The sequence below is a fragment of the Malania oleifera genome, chromosome 7 (genome assembly GCF_029873635.1).
Source record: "Malania oleifera isolate guangnan ecotype guangnan chromosome 7, ASM2987363v1, whole genome shotgun sequence".
NCBI classification, from domain to species: Eukaryota; Viridiplantae; Streptophyta; class Magnoliopsida; order Santalales; family Ximeniaceae; genus Malania; species Malania oleifera.
In genome coordinates this window covers 90978512-90999627 of record NC_080423.1, presented here as the reverse complement: position 1 = coordinate 90999627, position 21116 = coordinate 90978512, and positions in this window count along the sequence as shown.

The following is a 21116-nucleotide window of genomic DNA, read 5'->3' as shown; positions in this document are numbered from 1 at the left end:
CAATTGGAAACCCGAGACACCATCACATTGATCTTATCCTCCACTCCAATATAATGCTCAACTTGCAAGATCCTCTTTGGAAAACACTTTACATGCATTTATGGAGGTACAGAATAAGACGAACAAAAAATTTGAATTTGTCTTTACACAGGTGGTGGAAGAGAATAAGGAGATAACAAGTAAAATCACTAGATTCACTAGTTCTCTGACAATCCAAGAGTGAGGTAAATTTCCTTTGCAGCCTTAGTCAAATCCAAAAGGGCAACATACGGCAGAAACTGTTAGCTTTGGTGTATTCCCAAGAGGGGGGGGGGGGGAATTGGAATTTTAAAATTTATTCCTCGATTTAGCTAATCTAACAGTAGTGTATTCAGAACATAAGTTCTGTCTATACAGTTCCAAATGCGCAGATAAATATAACGTTCGAAAATTAAATCATGTGTGACATTCAATATAACATGCACATGCGAAAAATAAATTAAGGAAAAATAAAATGCACACACGATATGTTATCGGGGTTTGACCAAATGTGCCTACGTCTCTGCCTCTAGCTCGCAAGCCCGAAAATTCCACTAACGCTCACTTGACGGGTGGAGCGGCACTGGTTACAACCAGGTTAATTCAAGGGGTTGATCTCAACCAACACACCTTACTAGGATGGCACACCTAACTTTCCAAACCGGGTCTAAGCCAATCCAGGACTATCTACCAGGGCTAGTCTCCCTCTTCAGGCCCGTGCCTAGAATACAACAAATGTGTATAAAATTTTGCGTACAAGGAAATTCTTCTTACACTAAGTTGATATGTACCAATAAGCTCAATTTAATCAATGCACCTCAATGATGTATGAACTATAAGCTCAGTGCTCTATTTGTGCAATCAACATTCAAAATAATGACTTTATCTAATCAAGCACAAGAATGTATTCTACAATTATCTTTGAAACTATGTATCACTATATCTCAATCACAAACTTAGGGTTTCAAAGATTACTACCAAACGTATCCTAAATATCTCTGAAAAATACTTTCTCAATAATCAATCACGAGGAGATATTTAAAAATAATCTATTAAAAATATTTTTGCACGCACAAAATACAAGCCCAAATGAGTCTTGCAATAATAATGCAAAGACCCACTTAGTTATAGGATTTTTCACACATAAGATTTATCAAATTAAATCGTTGGAGAAATCCTTACTTAACCTTCAATATGAAAATCAAATATCTCAAACAAGATTTTCAAAAGCTCAAGCACAAAGAATATTTTTGAAAAGTAAGTTTTGTCAAAAATATTTTTCTTCACAACACAAGACAAGCTTTTGAGTCTTGCAATGAGAATGCAAAGCCTCACAAGCTTAAGAAGGTTTCCCACAAATGAATTTATGAATTAAATCACCGTGAACACCTCTAAGGCTTACTCTCACTAAAATCAAAAATCAATGCACTTATATGAGAGTATAAGCATGTAGGAACTATATGGAACAACTCAAAATACTCTCTCTCAAAAGGGTTTTGCAATAGAATCATCAATGGAAGAGTATATGGCTTTTAGTGTGAAGAATATGAAATTGGGGAAGATTTTGGCCAATAAAATTTTTCAGAGAATTTTTCACTAATCTAAAACCCTAATCACCCTTTAATTTTTCAAATGAAAGGCTATATATAGAAAGGGAAAGAATTATAGCTGTTGGGGACATATATGGTTATATTAGGATTATTTTAAACCATTTTAACACAATTAACCCCGTTTAAAAATTTTAACCATAGTAAAAATAATATGGCAACCTGAGAGCACCGGTCAACTAAAAGTAAGCTTCGGTTGACCAAGTGACGAAGTTCAGTCGACCAAGTAAAATTTGAACTAAAAGTTCGGTCGACCAGAATAGGGTTCCCAAAGGTGATTTTTCATTTTTTCGCGGTTCAGTCGACCAGGTGATTTTGAACTAAGTGGTTCGGTCAATCGGGTAGTTGGCCAAATACACGTGGGAACTCGGTCAACCAAGTGGTTTGCTTAAGCAATAGGTGTGGTTGACCGTGAGGTCAAACTTTTGACTAGGAGAGAGTTTGGTCGATCGGGTGATTTGAACTAGGCAGGGTTCGATCGACCGTGCTATGGTCAAACTGTTGACTCAGGCCAATTCAGTCAATCGTGAGAAATTTTTCTTTTAAGTTCGATCACTGAACATGTATTTTTCATACATTTCGATTCAAAGTCCCTTATTATATTAACCCTATTCATATAATAATTAATGTTTAAGACTACAGGGCATATTTTTAAAAATTATAGGGAGTCCAAAGGTCAGTCTAGGTCTTCTTTAGGACACCAAAAAAATTCAGCATCGGTCAACCTATCCTTAAGGTCTTTCTAAGGTCATGATTTTGTGTAGGGACCTAAAGTTGTTCTAAAGTCTTTGAGCTTTGTAATTCTTACAGGCATGCTATGCATTAAATATTACAGACTTTCCCTACTTAAATATTACAGACCCGAATTAAATAATAATGAAATACAATAAAAATGATCTTCAGGGTCGTCAAGCTTTACTTCATATGCCATTAGTGTATCTATTGATTAAGGTGTAATCCCAAGAGGGGGGGTGAATTGGATATTAAAAAAATAATCCACTTAATTTCTTTTTACACACTTCTTATAAGTTTATCAACTACTTCTAGTTGCTCAATTATGTGTGAGTGTGGCAATCCTATCTATGCATGCAATATACTCAATTTAAATATAGCGTGGAAAATAAAGAGTAAAAGGAAGAGAGAAGACAAATGCGATTTTACGAGGTTCAGCCGACTTGGCCTACGTCCTCGCCTTGAGTAACCACTCAAGGATTCACTAAAAACCCTGCTCCTTAAAGTGAGATAGAGCTTCCCTTACAAACCGCTACTTACAAGAGGTACAACTCCCTCCTTATCCGTTGCTCACAAGAGGTACAACTTTCTACTCACACCCGGTTCACAACCCGAACCGTGTTTACAATGAAATATGAAAATAACACTCAAAATAATGCTTCTAACAAAAGCGTGTGAGTACAATTCAATTTCCTAGTACATTAACATATGATATAACTTGAAGCTAAAGAATGTATGAAAAACGATAGAATCGTTTGATGCATGATATGTGGCAACACACAAATTTGTATTTAATCAAAACTCCCAAGTGAAAATATATTTGGAATGCTTTGGAGTCCACTAGAGTTCTTGATTCACTTTGTAAAGATGCACAAGTACATTTAAAGTGAGCTATTTAACAAAAAATTGACTTGAATACAACTCAATCAAAAATCACAAAGTTTTCCTTCAAGTTCCAATATTTTAATCAAAGTAGGTTTTTCAATAAGAAGCCCAATGAACAATATATATGAATATGTGTTTATGTACTTCTTGAATCGCAAATCAATCAACCAAGCTAACAAGTTTTTCTCAAAACATGATCTTTTCGAAAATCAGTTTTTATATGTGAATACACACTCAAGATCAAAACCTCTTTTTAATGATAAACACGTAAAGAGATGAGAGGTTCTTGAAAAGTAAAAACTTGACAGATCAAACCTTAATACTGGATTAAAGTTAGTTGGATGAATGAATGCCCTTTTGATTTCAGTAGAGATTTTCCCAATGAAGATGGAAGAAGATTGAAGTGCAGAAAATCGGCTCTAGGGTTCAAGTCTTGCAATGAGATGTATATCTTTCTTGTTGTGTCTCTTTGCTTGTGTTCTTGGGTTTAGATATTCATAATATGTATTATATTACCCTTAAAATTAATCTCAGCCGTTGGATCAATAAGATACTTCGTGTGTCTTTTTAATAAAGAACTGATTTTTAGGCTTTCACGCGAGTTCAGGCAACTGAACTCGACTTCAGGCTCCTGAAGTGTCAACTTCAGGTGCCCGAGGTTCCAAGGTCAGGCGACCGAAGAGCTTCGACTAGGTTCTGTCTTCTCCATTTAATTCTTTAGGCGATTGAACTTAATCTTCAGGCAACCGAAGAAATTCTTCAGGCAACTGAGGTTTGAGTTCAGGTGACCGAAGTCTCCATTTTCTCAAATTTTCATTTCTAACTAAAAAATCTACTTGGCTCCTTTTGTTGGGTCTTTCATAAAATATATTTTTCATGATTTTGAAAACAATTTCAAGGTCCATGAGAGTATTTTAATGATGTACATGAAATGCATGAATCCTAAAACCATTCTAAGTTATAATGAGCCTCAAATTAAATCATACGAAAATGTTAATACATGAGTTCTAAATACCCTTTCTCAAGATATTCTTGAACCTTGCCGCTTGCATCTTGATTCCTGTACTCTTTGAGTTCCATGGATCTTGCCTAGATTTGTTAACTTTCCATGCATGGATAGTGTAAGTCCTGTTCACAAACTCAATGCACAGATCAAATATCAAGTGATTTGTCATTATCAAAACAAGATTGGACTCATAGAGTCAACAATCTCCCTCTTTTTTTATGATGACAAATCCATGAGCAAAAATATATATAATGGGTTACGCCTAACAAGGCTGCCCCTCAATTAATGCATCAAATATTCAATGAATGACAATATGTTCATGTTCATACACAAAGTGTTTATCCGGAATCCAAATGAAATATATATGCTCATAATGAATGAAATATGAAATATGCTCATAATGAATGTAATATGCTAGATTTCTCCCTTTTAATATCTCACCCTTTGCAAATTAGTTTCACCCTTGGCAACTTAGTTTTACCAAGACTCTTTGCTTCCATTTTATTATTTTTGCTTTTCCAGATTTTTTCCCCCTTTTGACATTGATGAAAAGGTGTAAACAAATAAAGCATGAGTAGATGCAACCTTATGTTCTTTTCCCCTTAGAGATCTTAAGGTTTTGAATGTATCCAAATGTTGATACCAAATATTAATAATATTAATAATATGCACTTTCAAGTGATTAAGTCGTAAGAGATGTTGCTCCCTCTGAATTATATCATTTAATCATGATTTTAAGCAACCTCTTGACTATGCATGAGACCTAATTCACGTCTAATTTGTATAAATCTATCCTCCGCAAGTGGTTTCATGAATATATCGGCCCATTGTTCATCCGTGCATACAAACTCAAGTCTTACATCCCCTTTTTGTACATGGTCACAAAGAAAGTGATGTCGTATTTCTATGTGCTTAGTTTGTGAATGTAATATGGGATTCTTTGAGATATTTATTACACTCGTATTATCGCATCTTATGGGAATTGTTTCATAGCTTAATCCAAAATCCTTCAATTGTTGCTTCATGTAAAGCGTTTGAGCACAATAATTACCTGCCGCTATGTATTCAGCTTCAGCTGTGGAAAGAGCAACTGAATTTTGTTTCTTGGAAAACCAAGAGACCAAGGAGTGTCCTAAGAAGTGACAAGTACCACTAGTGCTCTTCCTATCCACTTTACTACCAGTATAATCAGCATCTGAATAACTAAGAATCTCAAATGATGTGTGCTTAGGATACCATAACCCAATGTCCACGGTTCCTATCAAATATCTAAGTATACGTTTAACAGCTAGCAAGTGAGACTTTTTTGGAGCAGACTGAAATCTTGCGCACAAACATACGCTAAACATTATATCTGGTTTACTGGCAGTCTGTGTGATGACCCAAAAAAAAATATATATATATATATATATATATAATTAAAGTACAATAATAATAAAATAATAAAAATGGTCATTAAGTTAATATCAATACAGAAGTATTTTTTTGTAGGATCCTTGATTCCATGTTTGATGCCTAAGAAAGACCTTGTCTAAGCGAGTGCTCAGAGACCATTGCGGCTCAGTCACTCCCTGGAGGTCGGCCTGATCAAAATGGAATTTCATAGGATAAACAGGATAGACACTGTTGGTATACGTAAATAAGTATATATACATAAAATAGTGTTTTGACAGACATAATTTGTAGAAATACATAATAAGATGATAATAATATAGGTATCATATGTGGGGCCCACAAGACTATGTGGGGTCCACATAAGTCCCGGAGTCACAAGACACTGTTTATATACATAAATAAGTACATAAAATAATATTTTGACTGATGTAATTTGTAGAAATATATGATAAAATAATAATAATATAGGTATCCTATGCGGGGCCCACAAGACTGTGTGGGGCCCACATGAGTCTCGAAGCCATATGGAGGTTTACACGAGTCTCAAAGTTATGTAGGATGCATAAAATCGTATAAGAGTTATTCGGGTTACGTATAATCCATTCGGGTCTCGAAGTTGTGTGGGGCCACAAGACCATGTGGGGCCCACATGAGTTTTCAAAATTTAAATTTAATTCTTGTTCAAAAATAAATAATAAAATAAATAAATACTAAAAATAATTTAAAAGTAATAACAATGATAATAATAATGATAATAATGATTAAGAAAAATAATAAAATAATAAAATAATTAATTAACTAATTGATTAATTAATTAGGTAAGTGATTAATTAAAAATTTATTTAATGGGAATGGTGGCAAGCACTCCCACATGGCCTTCATCCCCATCCCATACTCAACCCATACCTTGCCCATCCCTTGCCCATTCTTTAATTTTTAAAAATTATAATTTCACCCATCTCCCCACACTTTTATAAATTTCATTTCTTCCCCAAAATTTTCCTATAAATAGGGAGCTCTCAATCTTCATTTTTCACAACAATTTTCCAAGGAAGAGAAGGATTAGTGAATGAAAGAATTTGTGGTGGAGAGGGAATTTTGAGTAAGTTCTCACTCACCAACTCTTTCCGATCTCATTGCTTAAAGATAGTTTTTGTGTTCGTAGCACACGGTAAAAGAAGAAGGTAAGTAAATTTTGATTATGTTAGTTTTTTTTATTTAAAATTCATACTCGAATTTATTTTATAAGTAAATTTCAATTATGTTAATTAGTTCTACAAAATTTCCATGAGTTTATTTTTACGCGTATTTAATTATACCAGTTCTATCTTTAATATACTTGCATCTATTTTTGGGTTAATAAATGTTCTAATCCCCTCGGGTAAATTTTCAGCATTTATTTCTATTTAAAAATAAAATTATATATATTTTTAATACAAAAATTGTGTGGCATGAGTTTATTTATACGTTACATTTTTATGAAAATATGAGTAAAGATGAGATTTTCATGATATTATTTTAAATTGCATAAATTATAATAAGATGATTTTAATAAAAATTATGGCAACGAAAATTCAAAGTTACAGATGCTCGGTACCGCAGCTTAAAGTTTATACGGATCAGAGTGCACCCACACTGTTTACAGAGTGGTTATTTATGTTAGTGGATTTCTCCTGAGTGCACACCTGGTTCCGGACCAGGACTTAATAAGGAAAATCTCACTTAAAGTTTACGTACGCTGATTTAGTTTGGTCGACCAGCCAGCTAAGTCCAGTCTTCGGACCGCACAACCCAGTCATGGGAGTAAACATGACTTACGGCAAATGGGCCTAAGGGTGGTTTTTATAATATATGTTTATACATATTTAATTACATGTACAAAGTTATTGATGATTTAAAGGAAAAGTGTAAGTTTACGTGAAAAGGATCATTTTAGTGCTTAAATGACAATCTAAGGAAAACGTATAAGGAAAAGTATATATATGTTTATCATTAAATATTTTTACAGTTTTAAAGTTAAAAGTTTAATTTAGCAGTTATAGTATATGATTGTAAAAATTTACGATTGAAATAGATGACAAAAGTTTTATGTAGAAATTTTTAAATTTATGTTTATTCTAAAAGCAGTCTTGAAGTTATAGTATTAAATATTTTTTTATGAAATTCTTTAAAAGCTCATTTTGGCCACACACTAATAATAATCTTATTTACTTACTGAGCGTCGTCTCACTCCAATCATATTTTATTTCAGATAACTCTGAAGGATATGTTGGAAATCAGGCTTAGCAAGCATGCGGGTGGGGATTAGAAAAAAATAAAGATTTATTAGAAATATTAGTATGGTTTCAGATATTTATGTTTGTGAAATTTTTCTTTTTTTGAAATAAATGATTGTAATATGGATAATTAGCACTCTAGTTTAATAAAAATTGAGTTTATTTTGCTTCCGCTGTAAATCACTAGTAAAAAGTTAATATCCCAGGCCCTTTGGGGTTCGGGTGTTACAGTCTGGTATAACAAGCTACCTATCATTCCATGATATAGTTTGACATCTACTGGTATACCTTGTTCATCTTTATCTAATTTCAATGAAGTGCTCATAGATGTACCTAGTATTTTTCCGTCTTCCATGTTAAATTTTTTGAGTGGGTCTCTAATATACTTTGATTGATTTATGAAAATTCCATGATTTGCTTGTTTAATCTGAAGTCCTAGGAAGAAATTTAGTTCACCCATCATGCTCATCTCAAATTCATTTTGTATTGTATTGGCAAATTCATTACACAATTCTTTATCGGTAGCGCCAAAGATGATGTCATCTACATATACTTGCACTAGGAGAATATCATCTTTCTTAGTATTTATAAATAGGGTTGTATCTATCTTTCCTCTTATAAATCCATTTTCTAATAGAAATCCGCTTAGCCTTTCATACCAAGCTCTAGGAGCTTGCTTTAAACCGTACAAGGTCTTTGTTAGTTTATAAACATGATCTGAGTTCTTAAGGTTTTCAAACCCAGGGGGTTGTTCTACATACACTTCCTCATTTATGTTGCCATTTAAAAATGCGTTTTTCATGTCCATTTGATAGCTTGAAATCTTTAAACGCTGCGTATGCTAATAACATTCGTATGGCTTCCATCCTAGCTACTGGGGCAAATGTTTCATCAAAATCTATACCTTCTTCTTGGTTATATCCCTGAGCTACTAATCTAGCCTTATTTCTCACAACTATTCCATTTTCATCTTTCTTATTCTTATATATCCATTTGGTCCCTATGATTGACTTATCCTCTGGTCTAGGAACTAAAGTCCATACTCTATTTCTTTCAAATTGATTTAATTCCTCTTGCATGGATAGCATCCAAGATTCATCCTCTATAGTTTCACTCACATTCTTAGGTTCTTCTTGTGATCATGACTCATCATGTTCCTAAGAGAGGAGCGAGTGGATACTCCTCGTAGTGGTTCACCTATTATTTGATCTATGGGATGATTCTTTATGTATTTCCATTCTCTAGTTGGTGCATTTACATCAGTTGTAATTTCTTCAATTTCAATGGATGGTTCTCTAAGTTCAATTTTCTTTTCTGAATCATTCTCAATTGATAGTTCTTTTAGTTCATTGTTTAATTCAGGTTCATCTTCATCAATTCTTTTGGAGAAGGGATTTGTCTCATCAAACACTACATGAATAGATTCTATGACCGTCAATGTTCATTTATTATACACTCTAAAGGCTTTACTATCTAAGGCATACCCTAGGAAGATACCTTTATCAGATTTTACATCGAATTTTCCTAAATGCTCATTGTCTCGAAGCACAAAACACTTACAACCAAAAACATGAAAATATGATATGTTTGGTCTATGGCCATTCCATAACTCATAAGGAGTCTTATAAAGTGATGGTCTAATTAGAACCCTATTTAGTACATAGCATGGTATTCACTGCCTCGGCCCAGAAGTATTTGGGTAATCTATGTTCGTTACGCATAGTTCTGGCCATTTCTTGTATAGATCCATTCTTTCTTTCAACTATGCCATTTTGTTGTGGTGTTCTAGGAGTTGAAAAATTATGGGCAATTCCTAATAAGTTGCAATAGTCTTCCATGCCTTGATTTTTAAACTCCCTACCCCTATCACTTCGAATTTTGGTAATTGTGTATCCCTTTTCATTTTGTACTCTCTTGCATAGGTTTATAAAATTTTCACATGCTTCATCTTTATGACCTAAGAACAATACCCATGTGTATCTTGAGAAGTCATCAACAATGACAAAAACGTATGATTTTCCTCCTAAACTCTGAATTTGGTTTTGTCCAAATAAGTCTAAGTGTAGAATTTGAAGTGACCTAGTAGTGGAGATCTCTTTCTTCTTCTTAAAGTTTGTTCTTGCTTTTTTTCCTAGTTGGCATGCATCACAAATTTTATCTTTCACAAATTTTGTATTGGGCAGTCCCTTAACTAATTCTTTCTTAACTAATTTTGAAATTAAATCCATGTTTGCGTGTCCTAGTCTCCTATGTCAAATCCAACTTATTTCATTCATAGCAGATAAGCATGTTACACTTTGTGAAGTTAGGTTATAAAAACTTGTGGTGTATACGTTTTCATGTCGCTTAGCAATGAACAATATCTTATTATTAGTTTTGTCTTCAACTATGCACTTGTCATGTTCACATGATACTTTGTAGCCTTTATCACATAGTTGACTTATGCTCACTAAATTGTACTTTAGACCTTCAACTAATAAAACATCATCAATAATGAGTGAGGAATCATTACTGACTTTACCGACACCTATGATCCTTCCCTTAGCATTATCTCCAAAAGTAACAAACCCTTCCTTGAGTGTGAAGGATGTGAATTTTGATTTGTCTCCGGTCATGTGGTGTGAGCATCCGCTATCCATATACCATCTATCTTTTGAAGATGTGGATCTTAAGCAAATCTGCAAGACACAATTAAACAACTAGCTTTGGTACCCAGATTGTCTTGGGTCCAGGGGGGTTAGTGCTAGATTGACCTTTCACCTTCCATACTTTCTTAATTTTTACATCTTTATTTTTGAAAGGGCAGTCAAATTGTATGTGACCCAACCTTCTACATTTAAAGCATGTAGTATATCTATAATGATTCTTAGTTGGAACAAATGACTTTGATTCTTTTGTGAAATACCCCATGTAAAGTTGTTTTTTCCTTATATTTTCATTACCATTAAAACCGAGCCCTTCTTTATCTAGAGAATTTCTTTGAGATCCTAAGAGCTTTTCAAAATTGTTTTGTCCTTCAGTAAATTTACAGATAATTTCAACTTTGTCTTTCAAGTCCTTTTCTAACTCCTCAATTTTCAACTCTTTATTCTTTATGAAAGACGCATGAGATTCATTTTGGTGTTCAACAAGATTTGAAAATTCTTTGACTTTGCTTCTTAACTCAGAAATTTTCTTTGTTTTCTTCTTAAGCATTTTAATAGTGTATAGGTATTCTTTTTTTAGTTCATCATATGACATCATATCGTTTTCATTTTCAGATTCACTAGAGTAGTATGAAGATGATGAACGAGATGATTGTACCTCAATATCATCATGTGCCATTAGACACAGATTGGCAACCTCGTCATCGCTGGATTCATATTATGAACTTCTAGTGCTGTGTGTATCCCAGCCGACTTTCAGCGCCTTCTTCTTTTTCTTTGAAGCTTTTATGAGTTTGGGGCACTCGGGCTTGATGTGTCCAACTTCTCGGCAATTGTAGCATGTTGGTGGATCTTCCTTCTTTTTCTTCATGCTTTGCTCTCCTCTTTCTGATTTAGAGTTCTAAAATTTTCTGTTGAACTTTTTGTTCTTCTTTAAGAACTTTCTGAACTTCTTTGTTAGCAAGGCCATGTCATCATCTGTTTCGGAATCGATTCCTTCACTTGAGTAGCTTGATGATGCCTAAGTGCAGTGACCTTATTAGCGTTGCTTTGTTCATTTTTCCTCTCGTTTATCGCCAGCTCATAGGTAATAAGTGATCCAATAAATTCGTCCACCGACATCTCCTTGAGATTTCTCCCTTCTGCTATTGCAGTAGCTTTAACTTCCCACACTGGAGGTAATCTCCTGAGTATTTTCTTGATCAACTCATAAGAAGGTAAGTTTTTCCAAGAGCATTTAAAGAGTTAATGATGTGTGTGAATCTAGTGTACATAGATTGTATGGATTCATCAACCATCATTTTAAATGCTTCATATTCACTAGTGAGCATGTCTATCCTGCTATCCTTTACTTCCTTAGTGCCTTCATATGTAACTTCTAATTTTTCCTAAATTTCTTTAACTGAGTTACATGCCATTACCCTATTGAATTCATTTATGTCTAGTGCACATAAGAGTATATTCATGGCAGTGGCATTACTTTGAACTGACTTCCAATCCTCTTCAATATATCCATCTTCTGTTTTAGGTACATTAATCTTATCAATTACTTTCATGGGAATGTGATTTCCCTTAGTCACAATTTTCCAATCCTTCCAATCTACGTTCAGTAAATATATGCTCATCCTATGTTTCCAATAGGTGTAATTTACACTACAGAAAATGGGTGATCTAGTGAATGAGTGTCCCTCATCAAATGGAGTTACACCAATGTGTGTCATGTGATCGTTTTACAAATTAACTATCAAGTCTAAGTAAACCCGCTCTGATACCAAATGTTGATTAAGGTGTAATCCCAAGAGGGGAGGGGGTGAATTGGATATTAAAAAAAATAATCCACTTAATTTCCTTTTACACACTTCTTATAAGTTTACCAACTATTTCTAGTTCCTCAATTATATGTGAGTGTGGCAATCCTATCTATGCATGCAATATACTCAATTTAAATATAGCGCGGAAAATAAAGAGTAAAAGGAAGAGAGAAGACAAACGCGATTTTACGAGGTTCATCCGACTTGGCCTACGTCCTTGCCTTAAGAAACCACTTAAGGATTCACTAAAAACCCTGCTCCTTAAAGTGGGATGGAGCTTCCCTTACAAACCGCTGCTTACAAGAGGTACAACTCCCTCCTTATCCGCTGCTTACAAGAGGTACAACTTCCTCCTCACACCCGGTTCACAACCCGAACCGTGTTTATAATGAAATACAAAAATAACACTCAAAGCAATGGTTCTAACAAAAGCTTAAGGAGTACAATTCAATTTCCTAGTACATTAACATATGATATAACTTGAAGCTAAAAAATGTATGAAAAACGATACAATCGTTTGATGCATGATATGTGTTAACATACAAATTTGTATTTAATCAAAACTCCCAAGTAAAAATATATTTGGAATGCTTTGGAGTCCACTAGGGTTCTTGATTCACTTTGTAAAGATGCACAAGTATATTTGAAGTGAGCTATTTAACAAAAAATTGACTTGAATACAATTCAATCAAAAATCACAAAGTTTTCCTTCAAGTTCCAATATTTTAATCAAAGTAGGTTTTTCAATAAGAATCCCAATGAACAATATATATGAATATGTGTTTATGCACTTCTTGAATCGCAAATCAATCAACCAAGCTAACAAGTTTTTCTCAAAACATGATCTTTTCGAAAATCAGTTTTTATATATGAATACACACTCGAGATCAAAACCTCTTTCTAATGATAAACACGTAAAGAGATGAGAGGTTCTTGAAAAGTAATAACTTGACAGATCAAACCTTAATACTGGATTAAAGTTTAGTTGGATGAATGAATACCCTTTTGATTTCAGTAGAGATTTTCCCAATGAAGATGGAAGAAGATTGAAGTGCAAAAAATCGACTCTAGGGTTCAAGTCTTGCAATGAGATGTATATCTTTCTTGTTGTGTCTCTTTGCTTGTGTTCTTGGGTTTAGATATTCATAATATATATTATATTACTCTTAGAATTAATCTCAACTGTTGGATCAATAAGATACTTCGCGTGCCTTTTTAATAAAGAACTGATTTTTAGGCTTTCACGTGAGTTTAGGCAACCGAACTCGACTTCAGGCTCCTGAAGTGTCAACTTCAGGCGCTTGAGGTTCCAAGGTCAAGCGACCGAAGAGCCTCGGCCAGGTTCTATCTTCTCCATTTAATTCTTCAGGCGACTAAACTTAATCTTCAGGCAACCGAAAAAATTTTTCAGGCTACTAAGGTTTGAGTTCAGGCGACCGAAGTCATCATTTTCTCAAATTTTCATTTCTAACTAAAAAATATGCTTGACTCCTTTTCTTGGGTCTTTCATAAAATATATTTTTCATGATTTTGAAAACATTTAAAGGTCCATGAGAGTTTTATAATGATGTACATGAAATGCATGAATCCTAAAACCATTCTAAGTTATAATGAGCCTCAAATTAAATCATATGAAAATATTAGTACATGAGTTCTAAATACCATTTCCCAAGATATTCTTGAACTTTTCCGCTTGCATCTTGATTCCCGTACTCTTTGAGTTCCATGGATCTTGCCAAGATTTGTTAACTTTCCATGCATGCTTAGCGTAAGTCCTGTTCACAAACTCAATGTATAGATCAAATATCAAGTGATTTGTCATTATCAAAACAAGATTGGACTCGTAAAGTCAATAGTATCTACTAATATAAACCTACACATACACTTGAAAGTCATCAAATACCTGAGTATTTGTCATTATCAAAATTAGGATATGACCCATAGGGTCAACGATCTCCCATTTTTTTTTATGACAAATACTTGCCTACTTCTCCTTCTTTTGGTAACAGCAAAAATGGCCTAAATAAACATTTAAGTATATAGGCAAATAATCATCTGAATACAAGATATGTTTGTAAAAGGTTTTTTTTTTTTATAGAAAATTTAGCAGCACGCTGTTTGAAAACAAAACATTTTTCCCAAAAATACTTATATACAAGTGACCTGATTGAGTAGTATATTGACAATATATCCAAAACAACTTACTCAACCAGTCCAATATTCTTAACACATAAAATAGAGGTATAACTTTCAGTCATTTAAGAAATATAATAGTCATACAATGCAAAAAGAATGACAAAGATAACCTCAGCAATTAAGCAGACAAACAATATAACTGGTTATTAAAATATTCAAATGACATGAAAAACATAGTTAAACCAAAAAGATACACAAACCATTGCAATTGAAATATACCATAAGACCCGTGAAGGTTTTGAGTTAAAAACACACAGTATATGATACCAAATAGAAGGTTTGAGCATAAAAGCAGTCTAACTAGTTCGCATGCATTTTCATATGATGTCGCCAAACCAGTTATGCAATCTAAAAACGTATAGTATATAATGATAATAAGGCAAGAGATAGAAAGTTTTTGATTTGAAAGGAATTCTTGCCATGTATATATATATATATATACATGGCAAGAATTCCTTTCAAATCAAAAACTTTCTATCTCTTGCCTATATATATATCCCCTTTTATGATGTTGTCAAGAAATATAGGGGTTGTGCTTGTTAAACAAATTTAATTTAAAGCAAGCAAGCACAAATTTTCTGATTTCTCAATTAAGCACATACCAAAATATAACTAGAGAACCACAACCATAATGATCCCAAAAATTTAACAATCACATGCAAGATCATATGGCAAGTGCAAACAACTGTGGTAACATAAACAAAGATTTTCAACAATATCATTTCAGTTAAGCACATGTCACACTTGATTCAAAAACAGATCTAAGCTAAACATATTTTTGAGCAAAACAAAATAGGATTTTATGTTTAGATGCTCCCCCAATCAATTTGAGTACGTACTTAGATTCTTTAACTCCTTATACTAATCAAAGATTAATTTCATTATACTTAGTAGTATAAGCCATCAATCCAAATATTTAAAATCAAATATACTAAGTATTTTTCAATTTCATTTATGACTTGATTAGTATAGTTGTCCCTATAGACCATAGATGCATCAGAGAGTATATATTAAGGCATCCAATAACGTTCATGACCCAAGAACATTCCATATCAAACCATAAAACTTCAAGCATAGGATATAATGTTCAGGGATTTCATTAGAGCCTCAATAATTTAGTAGATGATAGTGATGCATATGGATCATTTATGCGCTTTCTATAGGGATGGATCTGAGCCTTTCTAAACAGTTGATGATTATGTTAGGATGATGTTTAATTATCTATTTGGTTTCACTCATCCTTTCAAAGATGTTTTAATATTAATTTTATTATAATGATCTTTAGCACAAAGTTTTATTTTGGGAAAATTCCTGTCAAAATTTCGGCAACATGTCGTTTATAAATCGGACATTTTCCCATAAAACATGTACCTAATAGGTTCAATTTAACAATTTATGATTAAGTTCAAGGCACACGAGAACCTATATCCACTACCAACATGCAATTACACATCAACTGCATCTGTCATGCAAGAGGCTTTCAATTCTTCAGATCATTACACTACAAATCACGTGTAAGTGTGTTTTTAGCCCCAAGAAGTACCATGTAAATACAAAAGTTTACACAGTCATATTAACCCAAACAAACCACAAGTCAAACTACCTAAAGTGATACCAAGATATCGGCCATGTGATATGAATTTTACACAACTAACTCACTACATTATTAGTGAGTATAATGAAATCATGTAATTGAGAAGCCTATGCATATGACACTAGGTTATATAAGTGTATGTAGAGGGTATAACATATGTGTGTATAACATATGTGTTAGCATGGTCTGGACAAATAGGATTCATTGAAAATTGTTTAAAAATTGAAAATTTTCCATTTTTGTGCATGAAATGTGCTATGCAATGTGCCACCCCCAACCCTCAACTTAGAACTTCATTGTCCTCACTGAAGTTTAGCAAGAAAGATAGAACCCAATCATGGGGGAGGATAGTGCATGGTGCCAATAATAACAAATAGTGTACCTGCATATTATAGAAGCCAAAAATAACATGCATACAAAAATACACTGTAGCACAAAAGACATATGGTAGCCAAAAGAACCATGTATATTCATTCATATTCGAACATTTACAAGTACTGAGGCTGCTACATAAACATGATGAACAATAAAGAAAAAAAAATAAACCAAAATTGTGCCGCAAAAGCACAAAACATGACCCAATAGTGACTGATACAGCTGCGTTGATTTTAGTTTGAGTCAAAATCAGAACCCGAATTAGAAGAAATTATAAATGGTTTGGCCAACTCTGCATCATGGGATGATGCTGTTTCCCATAGGTATTGAAGCTGGTGGGGGGAAAGTGGAGGTAGAGACCGATGTGGCTGGAGAACCTAGAGTGGCCTCGGTTGGTCAGGCATGGTATCCGGTTGTAGAGACTGGTAGGATTCAAATGTATAAGGCAATGTTTGTACACCTAGCATGCTCTCTCGGTGCCTTGTAGTGTGGTCATCAATGACCTCATGAACTCCGATGGCAAGGTGTGGGGGTTGTTCCACAGATGAAAGTGTTGTAGAGTGTGGCGAACACGTGTGCAAATCTTCATAGGGTTCCTCTGGCATCCTCAAGGTTTGTACCGAACTTCTTGGTCACAAAGCCAAACCCCGTCATGGTATTTGTCGTAACTGTCTGCGTGGTGCCCTCACTACGTATGTAGTTTCACCCTGCACTCCTGAAATCAGTTGACTCATCGACGAGGAACCTCATCGTGCCAGAACTCGAAGACGTCGCCACTTGGTGTTAGGTTGAGATGACGCGTGGGATGATTCCAGAGATGGATGAGAAGGAGAAGACACATTTGAGAGCGAGGAGAAGGTGAGAATAAAAAAAAAATAGAAGGTGACGAGTCAGGTGCGAAGCAGGTTTTTTTTTTTTTGTTTTTTTTTTGTCTTTTTTTGTAAACAACCTTTCGGTGGTCTCGACTAGGGCACACCATAGCTTAGTGTTTGTCGTTGATATGGTCAACCCTTTCTATATATTTAGATTTCAGTAGAGTATAGAGGCTGGACCTAGTCACCCGCATGTATAATGGCGCCCTCTTGGTTGCACCCCCAACATATCTTAAGGCCTATTCTAAAGATGCTAAACCCCTACTTAATCTAACCTAAACAGCCTATGGACTCAAAAAGAAAAGAAAAATTATTGGGTTGCCTCTCGGAAACGCTAAGTTTACTGTCTTCAGCCAAACATATAAGCTCGTTTCGAACTCACCCTGGTTCGAAAGTGACATTAGACTTCCCCTCTCTCTCATCACACATGATGTTGCATACCCCCAACTTATTCTTAGTATGGAAGATCAAATCAAGTCTTGCAGAAGTGTGTTCATTAAAGTCTCCTAGTTTAGTCATGGAGGGATATTCAAGCTGAAGTGCATTATTTAAAGGGTCCCTCCATAAAAGTAAGGGAGCCTTCTCCTTGAAAATTGTCTCAATCAGGTACAGCTTGGACAGCTTTAAGAGCATGTTGGGAAGTAGTAAATATATTCAGCCTAAGTGATTATGGCCCAATGAAATGTCCATAATCCTCATCCTACATTGAGTGCAAGCATTGGAAGTGGCTAGGAATGGCCTTCCTAGAAGAATAGGGATCGAATTTGTGGAAGACTCCATATCTAAAATGATAAAATTGAAAAAGTAATGGAATTCTCCCACCTTTACCACCACATCTTCTACCACACCTCAGGGTTGCCTAAGAGATCAATTAGCCAAACTCACTATTACTGAGGTGGGCTTAATCTTCCTTAGGTCAAGTTTTTGATAGGCTGAGTATGAAAGGATGTTCACACTTGCTCCTAAATCTAGAAAAGCCCTTTCAATGGTATAACCTCCTATTACACACGAAATAGTGGGTGAGCCAAGGTCTTTCAGTTTAGGAACAAGGTGCCTTAGTATCAAAGAGCTCATGTGCTCAACCTGCTTAAGTAGACCATCCATATGTACCCTAGACTCTTGCTCCTGCGTTGATAAGTCCTTAAGGAACTCTATGAATGCAGGCGATTGCTTCATGCTATCTAGGAGAGGCTTGTCAATTCTTACTTGTTTAAACATGTCCCACATGGGTTTAGTTGAAGCCTTTTTCCTAAATATAGAAGGTGCAAGGTTGTTTGTAAGGTTTGTCACTAAAATGTTGTGAAAAGTCCAGAGTTCATTTTCGTAGCGAATACTTATAAGCTCTAGGGTTTACAAGGTTTGTTTAACAAGTTAGGAAAGTTTGCAGCAAATCTTGTGCAAAAGATCGTTGCTGTTGACCAAGTCCCCCCTATGTTATTCCTGTGCACACTCTTGTCGAGACTTGCGGAAAATAAAAAATTCAAATCTTCAATACCTTCAATTGTGTTGTGCCTCAGGGTCTTGCTAGTCGATTTGATGGTCGAGACTTGCAAGATCTCAATCTTTAGGAAATCTCAGGAACTTGACACAGTTGCCCCCTAAGATCTCCTGGTTGAACACTTCGTCGAGGCTCTCGGTAATTTTGATATCAGATCTAGCTCAGCATCTCAACATGGTCGCCCTAGAGAGTCACTTGGTCGAGGACTTGGTTGAACCTTACAACATTTTGATCTCAATTTGAACAATGGAGTCTGTGGTGGATTAAGTCACACTTGTGTGTTGCTGATCGCACCACATGGTCAAACATTGTCTTTTTGTCCCTTGATGATTTGAAGCTTTAGGAGTTTGGCTGAACATCTTATTTGAGCTTTGAGTCCTCTAAATCCTCCTTTGCTTCTCGTAATGCCTAACTCTATGGTTTTAACTTTTTTTTCCTGAAAAGACAAACAAACCTTACATAGCTCTGAACAATAATAACTCTGGGTAAATACATAGTAAAATGAGGATAAACAAAGATAAGTGATGGTCTAAAATCATGCATTTCATAGACTCATCAATTGTTGAAATTGTTCTAATTCTAAATTATTTGAAAATAAAAAAAAAAGTCGTGGATTTTGAATCTAAAAAATTAAAATAAATATATAAATAAAATTAAATCAACAAATGAAGAATTGACCAAATACTTTCAAAAAAGAAGATTTCACCCAAGAAGAAAATACTAAGGCATCTGACTCACCCAACCAATCAAATCCTAAATCCTAATAATGCAATCAATCAATTATCATCCTTTTTGATGACAAAATATTCTAACTTATCTAAGACCCTCTCTCGAATAAAATTAGAATTACCCAACATATGATAACCCGCGATATGTCTATGCAAATTTAAAAGCATTTAAGTACATTAAGATTAATAATATTTCACATAGAAACCAAATAAATCACATTGCACATTATTGTTGTTCATTCATTTCATGGCATACATCATGTGAAACTAAACTACATGCACCATCTCTTGAATTAACATGCACAACAAATCACTCAACTATTGGCTAGATAATTGAAAGTATTAAACTCAATGATGTATACTCAAAAGGAATGATAAAATTATGATCACATAGAAATAAGATTTACAATTGTCATGGAGAGGCTACATCATAGCCTTAGCAATAGAAATTACCTCTATTGACTTTTTGAGTCATATCCCATTTTGATTATGAAAAATACGAAGTATCTTGCCTATGCATTGAGTAAGTTGAGTAGGATTATTACTTTGCATGCACGGAGGGTAAGGATAAAAAAGAAACCATAAGGAGTTGAAATTCAACATCACCTGGCATATGGCATGGCAATACCAAGTGCAAAAGGAATGAAGATAAAATTTGTCAATTGTAATTGCATTATATTTTCTTTGGGTCTGTAATAATTATATAGTCTACAATATTTGCATCTCATGCATGATAAGGGTTGAATGCTCAAGATACAAAAGACCATAGACTGACCACTAGGACCCTAAAACCTTAGCAAAAAAAATGCTATAACTTATTCACACATGATTGAATAAGTTTAAGGTTAAAATAAGGGCTTACAAAGACTTCAATAGACCAACGCTAGATTTTTTGGGATTAATTTAAAAGCCTAGACCTTAGGTCCCCAAGCATTTCTTGAAAAATCTCATACATCTTTAAATTTATACATTTGTGAACAGGGGTGATTTTAAAGTAAAATCAGAACTTAAGTCAACTTTGAAAGAGTTTCGGGTGACCGAACCTTGGTGTTATAAATGCCTCAATCGATTGAACCGGCCTAAAGTCAAATTGTTGACTCAGCTCGGGCGATTGACCCAGATTTGAACATATTGTCCACGATCAACCGAACCCTAGTCTTGAGTTTTTCCAACTTCCATGGGCGCCCAAACTTTTAGTTCAAAATCACCTCGGGCAATCGAATTGTAAGGTTTGACAGACCGAACTATTCATTGGGTGATCGAAACCACGAAGGGTTGGAAAATCGCCTAGCTTAACTGACCATTTGTTGCCCACGATCAACCGAACATGAGAAATTTACTTTTCTCCTTGTGTCTGTTTGAGTGACTGGCCCTAAGGACCAGGCGGCCAAACCACTCGGGTTCTATAATTTTTACCATATTTTTAAAAGTTTAAAATCTCGTTTTAACTTACAAATTAATCTTTTCCAAAATATCGA